Raw genomic sequence first — 12,978 nt, 5'->3', positions numbered from 1 at the left:
GCAGCTCAAAACCACAGTCTTATAAGCCTAAAGGCTTGGCTTCTCAGTGCAAAGTATTTTCTATTTTCCTGCTCTACCATAAGAGCCTCTCTCTGAATGTGAAATGACAATGGCATAAGGCGTGTGGACGGAGGAAAGAAAACTTCCATTTTTATCGCAAAATACTATTGTACCACAAATATAATGAGTATTCGGGGAATGTGGTGCTTGTGGGTCGATGTATTTGTGTGCTACCTCTCCGTCCGTTTTATCCTCTTCTCCCCTGGAAATTAATTATGAAGGGTTTCACTTCTTAAGAAAACTCCATAGTTTTTCTTTAGCTCTAAAGATCTCTAAAGGATTAGTATCACAAAAACATTCTTCCATAACATGCAGGTATTAAACCTGGATGAGTAGTAGTTCTACTAATTGTATACCTGATTGAATTTTGTAGAATTCACATTTCTTGTCATGTAAAATGTGTTATGGCTTAGTATAAACTACTAATGGTCAATTTAGTTTCTATATACATTGAAGTCTTGTGAAAGAAGTACCTTTTGGACTTAGGAAAACCTAATTTTGAAATTTACATTAGAAATTTGTTACATATTAACAATATGTCCCTGGCAAAACTATTTAGCTTTTTAGCACCATGTTTACCTCATGTATAGAGGAAGAATAATTAATATAAGTACTATATGGATGAGGTCAAAGGTTTTATATAAATTAAATAGAAATGTCTGTATAAATTGGGCTCCCAATAAATGTTATATTCTTTCTCTTTTCACTTTTATTATAGCCATAATATATCATTGTATGGATAAGTTTGAGTATAATTTATTCAAAAGTAATGGGTACTTAATTAAAGATTAAAGGAAAGTATACTTGCCAGTGAGGCTTGGTCTGGAATGTTTCAATACGGCATGTCAATTCTGTTTAAAAGTACATTAATTTGAGAATAAAAACTGAAAACCCAATATCCATCTTCTTTGTGGATTTCTGTGCCTACCACTATGGTTAGGAATTATTGGCTTCCTCATTGGGTATATTGAATTTAAGAAATTAAGAATTAATATAATACAACTGAATATATATATTATATAATATATAATATATATAACATATAATAATATTTACTATAATATATAATTATATAAAATATGATTATGATATAGAATATAATATAAATTTATATAAATTTGTATATTATATAAATATAAATATATATTTATATTTATATATTTTATGCAATGTATATAATTATGTTTATATATTTTATATAATTTATATATTATACATAATATTATATAATAATATATAATATATATATAATATATAATATTATGTATAAGGGAGACCCTTAACTGACTGAGCCACCTAGGTGCTCCAATGATTTCTTTTTAATAGTTAAGATTTACTACTTCCTATATACTAGACATTGTGAGGAATACTTCATATGCATTATTCTGTTCCACATACTTTGGACCATGTTTTTAGTGCAGCTATTACTGGGCCAACCAGATGTGTACCAATTACAGTATTTTAGGGGCTAACCCAGAAGTGTAAGGAAGTTTATGCTCTGAGATACTGTGATTTATAATTTAAAAAGATTCTGCCACAGAGCTCCTAGTAATTTCTTAAGTGATCTCCTGCAATCAAAGTATCTTTTGTTAAGTTAATGAGGTGACTGTAAGAAAGCTTCTAGTTTGGGGGCTAGTTGCCAGGAAACCAACCAAAATCAGAGGATTGAAACTTTTAGGCACGTTGGGGAGAGGCAGCACTGGAGGTCGAATCAATAACCAATGGCTAATGGATGTAAGCAATCACACCTAAGTAATGGAACCTCCAAAAACACCCAAAAAGGAGAGTATTTAGATAGCTTCGAAACTGGTGAACACATGGAGATTCTGGAAGAAGAGCCCACCCAGAGAGAGCAAGGAAGCTACTCATCCATTCCCCATCGTGCTCTCTGCATCTTTTCCATCTGGCTATCCCTGAATTCTATTTTTTATTTAATAAACAGGTAAACTTAAGTAAATGTTTCCTCTCAGTTCTGTGCACTGCTTTAGCAAATTAATAAACCCCAACGGAGGGTCCTCAGAACCTATGATTTATAGCCAGTTGATCAAATGCATAGGAAACTGGACTTGTGATTAGCATCTGAAGTATGGAGGGAGAAGTCATGTAAACTGACCTCCTATCTATGGGATCTGATGTTATCTCCAGGCAGACTGTGTCAAAATTGAGTTAAATTGTAGGGTTCTGTATTAGGATCCACCAAAAAATGGTTAATTTCTTTGTAGTCTGGAAAAAACCAAACCAAACCAAACCAAACCAAACCAAACAAACAAAAAAAAAAAAAACCAACAACGTACACTGGACACTCAAATAGGAAACAGAAAATCATGGATTCGTACACCCCTCTTTTATTTCTCAGTTTCTCTAAAACTCATTTTACAAGAGTTGTTGGAATGGCCTCAGAGAACTAAATCTCAGTTGTACACAACTACAGCAAACTCAGTCACAAACCTTTAGACTGCCTTTACTGTATACCTTGTTTCCTTATTTTTGGTCCCACTTCTTTTCCTTTGCTTCATTTCCCATACTGAACTACCTACACTCAAGTACTTGAGCTTGGCTCTGCTTTTGGGGGAAACTAGATTTCCATCACCAATAAGAGAAGTGGATTTGTGGACAAAATTCTGGGACAGAGCAAATCTGTAGGCAGAGGCAAGGACATTTACTCCATTTTTGGCACATCAATGCATGATGAAAACCTTGGGCATACAGTAGGATAGCATAGTAGCATAGTAGAGACCTCAGAAGTAATGCCTTTCAGGTATATGGTGAAGCATTAACTTATCTCAGGCATGGGTCATGAAAGGTATAATACAATCAATGTGTGTTTTAAAGACTATAGCAATCACTGGCTTGTGGCAATAGTTTTAGAGGTTCAGAAAAAAGTAGCAGTCTCAATTTAGCTAATATTAAGTTAGTACATATTGTCACAGTAAAATTACCTTCATGAAAGTATGGGAAGAGACTCATAGCTTCTACAAGCATAGGGAAGACACTCTTGGAAATCAGATGCAGGATGGAATCATAAAGAAAATGGAAAGATACAAAGGGAACAAAATAATCAAAGGAATAGGGAAAAATGAATACCTAGACCATCCAGGGATATTGGTATAAGTAGGTTCTGAGCTCAAAATAGTTTCAGGGGCCCCACATACCATAACAATCCTCCATGTAGTGGGGAAACTTAAGGAACTCAAGTCAGAAGAGGAATCATGGCCATGTATATCTCCAGTGGCTTCAGTGTGTCTGTGGACCCATCCTCGTTCATGTCCTCATTTCAGCGCCGCATTTCACTTAAAACATATTGTACATATTTCTCATTTTCTGCCCTGAGGCTTCACAGTGGTCAATGAATGATTTCCCTGCAGGAAGCTATTCTGAGGCATATCATAGAACACTTGGAAGTTATTGTTATTTGTTATACTGTATTAACTGATTACTATACAGTTCCAACATAAACAAGAAAATTCCCCCTCACAGTGGATGTTACATGACAAAAGCTTCAGATATATTTTTCTATTTCACAGTAGTAAGTAATTAAGAAAATATCTCACTTCTACCAAACTGTATTTTTTTCAGAAGTTGGGGTTCAAAGTAAATACATTTTATTTAAAGTTTATCCTGAGTATTGAATACCATGTTAAAAAATATTTTTATAAGATAAAATTCTTTAAATTTAAGCATGATGGAAATAAAAAAATTCTGAACAGCAAAGAAAATGATCAACACAACTAGAAGTCAACCTATGGAATGGGAGAAGATATTTGCAAATGACATATCTGATAATGGGTTAGTATCCAAAATATACAAAGAACTTACAAAACTCAACACCCCAAAAGTGAGTAACCCGATTGAAAAATGGGAAGAATATCTTTCCAAAGAAGACATCCAAGTGGCCAAGAGACACATGAAAATATCCTCAACATCACTGATCATCAGGGAAATACAAACCAAAACTACAATGAGATATCACCTCACACCTGTCACAGTGGATAAAAGCAACAGCACAAGTTAAACTTTTTTTGATCAACAGAATTTGTTTATTAATATCTCTTTTAACTTAATAAGATTTAATTTAAATTTATACAATATTTCTAATTTTATAAAGAAATGCATTACAATAGTTCTCACTGATACATTCATTTAGAACATATAAATGGCATGAATGTATGTGCCAAGCTGTACTGAAGTGACAGATGACTTGATAACACAGGAATACAATGCATGGAGACAGAAAGCTTTTTGTTCCTCAGTGCAGCTATTAGGAGTACTGCAATAAAAGATTATGAGATACTTTTAACTGCCTGAGTGGACAGAGTTGAACTCCCAAGAGGAGACCTAGGGTGGAGTTATAGATTTTGGGGCCTCATTATGAGCTCTAGATTTTGACCTGTGGAGAACTGTATTAATTATCTGTCTAGAGTTCCTTAAACAAATGACATAATAGTGTTTGGGATTCTTACGCTAACTTACCATGTCATTTAAAGACAGAAGATGAGGCAATTAGCCATAAGCAGAGAGCAGAGTGATGCCAGCCAAAGATGAGTCAAAGTGTTAGTCTAAGCACGTTAACCAATGATATGCTAAAAACTCTCTGGAAGGCAAAGCATGCTGACTTTATATTACCAAAATAGAATTTAAGTTCTACTTAAAAACTTCACTTGGTATTTAAAACTTATTTTATTTTTCTTTGCATTAAAATTTAGGATGAGAGTTACTAATTATTTCTATTTCTTTTTTCTTTAAAACAAACAAAAAAAGAAGAACGAGTTTTAGAATAGGAAAATACACTATTTTAAAGATGATTAAAGTAAAGCTAAAATGGTTGCTAAGCTTGCAACTATTACCTTTTTTTTTTTAAGGGGTATTCCCAGTGGTTTTTATGGTAAGGCAAAACTCAATTACTGATGTAAATCCATGGTTGACATTACATACTTGGTTAGAGTAGGATTCATTAAACTTAGTTCCTTTTGATTTTAAATCGGTGATCAATCCACTAAATTTTCTTTTTGTGGGGCATAGAAAACTGAAAAATACCCAAATGAAATACTCTACCAATAGATATCAGCCTCTCTCTTTCTCTTTCGAGCAAATCATTTTTTTTTTTTTGCTTATATTTCATGTTCTTATTAGTGAAAAATGACAGAATTTTGATTGTGTCACAGGGAGTGGCAAGATATTTATAAGAATGAAGGAGAAGGGCATCTGGGTGGTTCAGTTGGTTAAGGCTCTGCCTTTAGCTTAGGTCAAGATCCCTTTGTCCTGGGATCTAGTCCCACATCAGGAGAATCCGTTTTTCTCTCCCTCTTCTGCTGTCCTTCCCCGATCCTGCTCTATGTTCTTTCCCTCTCTTCCAAATAAATAAATAAATAATCTTAAAAAAAAGGGGGAGGGGGAGAATGAACCCTGAGATAAAGACTGAAAATTTTGATGTTAGATATTACCAAGTAAATTTAGAAGTGTATCATATATGAGCCTTTACTCTTAACCTAAGATTATAATATTAAGGAACTCTGCCCATAATTTCAATAGGCTGGGAAAATAGCCTATATAATTCTCTACATTTGCCACACTGTTAAACTATGTTAGTACTACATGTCTTTAAAACACACAATCATTCATTTAAAGTGTATTCTTAATACAGAGATTCTATGATGAAAATATATGAGATTTGCTGTCTGTGATCATATTTCTGGTAAAAATTCAAGCAACTATAGCAAGGTAAATTTGAGAGAGACAAAGTCATGTGATTGTAGAGGCACTGGTGATTGTACATATATGTGTGCAAGTCTACCTCTATTATATAGATATGAATATGCATTGTCTTATTATATTTGTGATAAGGAAGAGAATATATTGAGGACCTAACCAAATTATTTAATGAGGAAAAAAATAAAACAATTTGTAGAAATACCTACGGTTTGGTAACTCTCACATATGGATATTACTTCATTTGGTCATGTAAATAGCCCTAACACTGAGTTCTTTTCCCTTGATTGACTCTTCCTTGTGTCATATCAAATTTTCTGAGCATTATTTCAGAGTATCTGCTTTTTGCTGCCTTAATCGTCATTCTGGTTATCACTCTTCAACTAACAGCATGAAAACATAACCCACATTTGATAAAGCTGACTTGACTAATAGTTAAAAGACAATAAGGAGGAAACACTAGTCTTTAATCTAGTAATGTATGTCTACAGTAAATCTTTGTTAACACAGTGAGTATTTTATCCACTTAATTCAGCAGGAAACCAACAAGTGATTGATTTATTTTAGCATGATAGGAATGGATGAAGTGTAAAAATAGTTGCTTAAACTTAATACATGATTAGACCTGATTTACTCTGCTCTCTCTCTTCCTCTAGTGAGTGTTAGATATGTGAGTGTGAGAGAGGTGGTGTATAATGGTAATTCACATTCTAAAGCAAAACTCACTAGCAATTTACTTTTTTTATTCAACGCTGATTTTCTCTGCCCTCTTTCCTCTCCACAACTTGATTCTGCCTTTACAGTCTGTTTTGTGTCATAGACATTAGCATTTAAAATGGACTTTTAAGCTTCTTTATAGGTTTTCTTGTTTCTTATATTTCTTATATTTCTTTGTGTAATATGTGCTACTGGTCATGAACGCTTGGCTTTCAAAGATCTAGCTCTAAGTTTCAACTAAATAAAACTGAGTTTATTGAAGCCCAAAAATAGAAACAAGGTTGATAGTGTTTATACTATATATTATTCAGAAAACAAAAATGCACTGTACTTACCCAGTTGAGAAGTCATATGTCATATTTACTTTTTCTAGTAATAACAAAAAACACTTATTGTAACATGAAACAGTAGTTACTTGAATTTTTAATAGAGCAATTACATGCAGTTTATTTTAATCAGATTATACTAGAACAATTTTTCTTTATTAAAAAAAAATAGCGTCATGCTAACCGTTCTACTTAATTTTATAACCAAAACCAAATAGTGATGGCTAGGGTATTCTAAAGTTGTAGACCTTGAGACTTCCTAGAAGAATCAAATATAGCAGAAATATAGCAGAAAGAAGGACACAAATTTTGAAATTCTTTGCAAAATTAACTTTACAAGTATTGGATATATTTCGTTTAAAAAATACTTGAGCATGTTTGCATACATTTTCCTACTTGAATTTGACATTATAAACTTCCATCATATTTATAAAGTATTATGAAAAGGCTATTGATGACACAAGCAAGACCTATGCATCTAGAAATTTTCAAAACATGTATAGATATAGAAATAGATAAAATAATAGATTTTAAAGGATGAATAAAATTTAATATTTAAAAAAGATATGTATAGATATAAAAAGACTTCAAATTTGGGGGGTGCATATAATTTTCCTAAATGAAAAATGTTTATTAGGTACTTCTTTTTAGTAAAAAAGGATTTGTACAAAAACATGTCAAGCATGTTAAACAGACCAATACTCTAAATGTACCAAATAAATTTCTTACAAAAATAAATGTTAGGAGAAAACTCAGTGGCATTTTCTTTTGTACAAAAGATTAAACCATGTATATTACATTGACTCGACATTTTAAATCTTGACCTGCTATGCTTTACTATTTACATAAGTTCAATTCAGTAAAAGTGATTCCTCTTTGTAGCTTTGTCATGAATTGTAATGCAGTTGAATATGTCCTTGAAGCAATGCTAGATTCGTATCAGAACTGTTTAGAACCATCCACAGATGGGAGACCTTTATCTTCTGGATACCCAGGAATTTCTAATTTAAAAAAATATATATATGTAGTTCTCTCATTTGAAAAGAATTTTAAAGTTTTGGCTCAGAATCGAGGTGGTCAAACCTTCAAATTAACCAAATTAACAATCTTTATTTACTTTCTGTTCAGAATTTCTAGAATTTCAAAGTCCAAATGCTTTCCAAGGTGTAGATTTTACCTAAAACATCGCTGGCATATATTCCTATCGTCCAATGAACTAGTGCATAGAAGTAAATATGGTCATATTATACAAAAGATTAATTTGGCCACTTAAGTTAGAAATCGGGACATATTCAAGGATTAGACCAGCACTCTATTGATAGGTCTTGAGAAAACAGACCCAGTTCTGCATTTAAAGCCCCTCGTTTGCATTTAAAGGAATAAAATGATACAATACCTATAGACACTGAACTTGGTGTTACCTGACATATGTGGTTCTATTTACATAATATATAAATATTTGTGTATATATGTAAATTGTGTATATATGCATATTTATTTAAATATAACTGCATACATATCAAACATTCTGTATATATAGTGTATATAATAAATATGTTGTGTGTATAATATTTATATACTTAGATATTATAATTGCTATTTGACTTTCAACTTCAGGGAATAAATTATAAATAAAACAACAGGACTTCTGCATGATTTAGTTGATTGAGCAGTCAGTTCTTGATTTTGGCTCAGGTCATGAACTTAGTTAAGATTGTGAGAACAAGCCCCTCACTGGCTCCATGCTCAGCACAGAGTCTGTTTGTCCCTCTGCTTCCGCCTCTGCCCTCTCTCTCTCTCTCAAATAATTAAATGAGTAAAATCTTTAAAAAGTTAATAAACTATAATAAAACAACTACATATATGTAGTACTATTTATATTGGTAAAACACTGGAAACAACTAAAATAACTATTAATAGGAAACTGACTTAATATACTACTGAATGAAGAATTATACAACTGAAAAAGAACATAGGCATGTTCAATCTATAAATAGTCATAAACTGTTCACTTAGAGATCAGACCTTAGGTTTATATTACTATTGCCTATGTCCAATAACAATTAAAAAGACCCAAGAATGTCCTTAGATAAAACATTTTTATTCCAGCTCTAGTGTAGAGAAAAGACAAGGTAGGGCATGCTGTTTCCAGAAGTGCCTTTGAACATCCTCCTTGCAAATGGATAGAGAAACTAACAATAAAGGGCCACTCAGTGGAGAAATTTAATACGTAAACAACACAAATAATGATCATAATGGATTATAAAACAGTGAATTAAAAAATCCTTGAGAAGAATTTGAAGAGTGAAACAGAATTAATAAAACTCTTCTTTACACAATAACACCAAGTAATTAATGAGAAAATAGAGTAATGTAATTAGAAAAACCGATATTTTGTAAGCCCCAATATAATAAATGATTTGTAAGCCCGAATATATTAAATAATTTGAACAAGGAATATCAGTATGAACTGAAACCACTGAATGATTGACTTGGAAATTAAGATATTACTGATATCTTAGAGCACCTCCCCACAGATTATTTAACTAATCACAAAAGAAAATGTATACCTGTATACTGGAAAGATTTGGCAGTTACCACTTTGATCAAATGTTCAAAGAAATTTTTCTCAAAGCCAGCACAATAATCATCATGTGCCTCCTAATGGAAAAGATTCATAATCATCTATAATTAATCTGAGTCTATTCATCTTCTGACATTTTCATATAGAATACAGATGGTATTATTATAAATCAAATGACAGAGGAAACAATGAGATATAATCTGTAGGTAAACCTTTTGAAAGTCAATGTCAAGAAAAATAAAATGGGGTTATTGTCTCTGATTTTAATGACCAAAAAATATCTAACAAATAAATACAATTCATAAGTCTTGATTAAATCTTCCCAAAAGCATTTTGGTTGAGAAAGAGAAATTTGAATTTGTACAGGAGAGTAGATGGTAAGATGTGATGATTATCAGTGTCTTTAGGTAGATATTATGATAGAATGCTATGTAAGCCAGTGTATTTACCCTTAAAAATTTCATGATAAGTTATTCAAATGTGAAGTGTCATTGATGCCTGCAAATACTTTTCAAGTCACTCAGTTACATAGATATATAATACCTATCTATCTATATGAATGAAACAGTGAATGAGACAGAGAAAGACAGAAAAAGAGGCACAAAACAGCAAAATAATAAAAAGTAATGAATCTAAAGGAATATTTAAGTGTTCTTTATATTGCCTTGCAGGCTTTTTTTCAAGTGTTTATTTTTTAAATTGTATTTTGAAAAAGTAAGAAAGTTGAAACCATTCTAACTTTATATTCAAAATTGTACCTTAAATTAACATACAGTATCTCTCTATTGGACTTTGAAATTATGTGTCATTTATGATCAACATCATTTCTTCATTCCATTCTTTGCAAATATATATATATATATTTATATATATATAATTATATATATATAATGTGTATATATATAATATATATAAAATACACAAACATGCACACACCTCAGATCTGAAGTAATATATATATGATATGTATTATATATAATATACATGATATACATATAACAATTAGAAATACATTGTGAGTCAATTATTAATTTGCTTTTTTTTTTTTTTTTTTTTTTGGTGCTTGTGGACATTCAAAATGATACACCCAGTATGCAGCTGGCTCCTGGCTGCCTAGGTAAAAGTTCCCTTGAGTCCTATGTTTGATACTTAAAACTTATCTTTGGACATGCTACCCAATATATATATGGCCTCTGCTATCTGATATGTAGTTAATATTAATGCTGACACTATTAAGGAAAATGTACATAAGAATGTCTGACACATATATGTACTAAAAAAGTTACATAGTATCATATAAGCATAATTAATATCATTATTACTACTGTCTTTGGAGCTTAAACATGAGTGTTATAATTGATCTAAGATTTGAAAGACATCAGGATAGTTAAATTTAAGATTTGAGAGACATAAGTATTTGAAGCAGTTGAAATATATGGTATTTTCAAGGGAGACCAGTTAGACGAAGAGTGAAAGGAAAAGTTAAAAATCAAAATTTCCAAAAAATTATTGAAGATCACAAGACAATGAATTCAGGAGGATTCAGAGTAAACTAAAATGAATTGCTATAGAAGGAATCAATGAGTCAGCATTCTACAATTAGTTAATATCAACAGACTGAAGAAGACAGACTAAAAACACACACTGAAAAAAGAAAAAAAAAACAGGAAAAATTGTAGAAAAAACATCTTGTAAAAATCTAACACCCATACTGAACAAAAAGGAGAGAGAGAAGGAAAGGAAAGGAAAGGAAATGAGGAGGGAAGGAGGAAAGAGAGGAGAAAGAAAGGAAGCACTTCACGTACACTAGGAATAGAGGGGGACTTCTCAACTTGATAAAGACTATCTAAAATACTTAATGATGAGAAACTAATAACTAAACTGGCCTAATATTTCATGGTAAAAAACTTGAACCTTTTCTACTAAACTCAGGAAGAAGTCAAAGATGTCTTCTCTTATCACTCGTTTTGAACATTATCTTGAATATTCTAGCTAATTCAATAAGATAAGGAAAAGAAATGCAAGGTATATAGATACAAGGGAAGAAATGTCTTTGTTCATAGATGAAATGATTATCCTGTAGAATTCAGAAGAATTGGCAAAACAAAAACAGAACCAAATAAAACAAACTCAAAACTAATAAGCAATTATGTTAAAGTTGCAAGATAGAAGATTAATGCATTAAAGTCAATTTCCTATGTATCTGCAATAAACAAACCCCTCAAAAGGCAATATTTAGATATACATCTACTAAAAGTATATAAAAATAAAACCATACTAGAAAAACTACAAAATTCTGATGAAAGATTTCAAGGAAAAATTAAATAAATGGAGAGATACTTTATGTCAATAGATAGGAAGACCAAATATTGTCAAGGTATTAGTTCTTCCCATCTTGATACAAATTCAGCATAATTCCAATCAAAATTCCAGCAATTATGTATCTCTACAATTGATTCTAATGTTAAACGGAAAATCAAAAGACCCAGGATAGTCCACACAATATTGAAGAAAAAGATAAAAGTCACAGAACAGATCCTTCCTTATTTCAATATTTCTATAGAGATACCATAATAAAAAATGTGTGGTGTTGACAAAATAACAGATAAATAGATTAATGGAATAGAATACAGAGCCCAGAAACAGGCCCACACAAATAAAGTCAAGTGATTTTTTAACAAAGGAGTAAATACAATACAATGGAGCAAAAATAGTCTTTTTAACAAATAGTGCTGGAACATTGGGATATCCACATGTAAAAAAAAAAAAAAAAGAAAAAGAAAAAGAATTTAAGCACAGATTTATACCCTTCACAGAAATTATTTATTATACCTAAATGTAAGATTACAAATAAATAAAACTTCTAGAAAATAACACAGGAGAAAATGTTGGTGACCCTGGTATGTTGAAAATTTTTACAAATAGTGGGTATCAGGACACCTGGGTGTTTCAGTCAGTTCAGCATTAGCTTTTGGCTCAGGTCATGATCCCAGATTCCTGGGATTGAGCCCCGTTATTAGGCTCTTTTCTTGGTTAGGAGCCTGCTTCTCCCTTTCCCTCTGCCTACTGCTCTGCCTACTTGTGCTCTCTTTGTCTCACTTCTTTTCAAATAAATAAAATCTTTAAAAAAATAGAAATAATGGATAAGCTGGATTTTATTAAAGTTAAAAACTTCTGTCCTGAAAAAAATACTCTCAAGAGTATTTTGGGGACCATGGGTGAAATGGGTGATGGGGATTAAGGAAGACACTAGTGATGAGCACTGTTGTTACATCAAGTATTGAATCACAATTTTGTACACTTGAAATTAATATTACACTGTATGTTAACTTACTGGAATTAAAATAAAAACGTACATGAAGGGGCACCTGGGTGGTTCAGTGGGTTAAGCCTCCACCTTTAGCTCAGTTCATGATCCCAGGGTCCTGGGATCGAGCCCCACATCAGGCTCTCTGCTCAGCAGGAAGCCTGCTTCCTCCTCTCTCTCTGCCTGCCTCTCTGCCTACTTGTGATCTCTCCCCTCTGTCAAATAAATAAATAAAATCTTAAAAAAAAAAATCAAAGAAAGAAAAGGAAGATTTAACA

The sequence above is a fragment of the Mustela lutreola genome, chromosome 1 (genome assembly GCF_030435805.1).
Source record: "Mustela lutreola isolate mMusLut2 chromosome 1, mMusLut2.pri, whole genome shotgun sequence".
Classification (NCBI taxonomy): Eukaryota; Metazoa; Chordata; class Mammalia; order Carnivora; family Mustelidae; genus Mustela; species Mustela lutreola.
The sequence above is the reverse complement of the archived record's forward strand: the minus strand, read 5'-3'. Positions refer to the sequence as shown.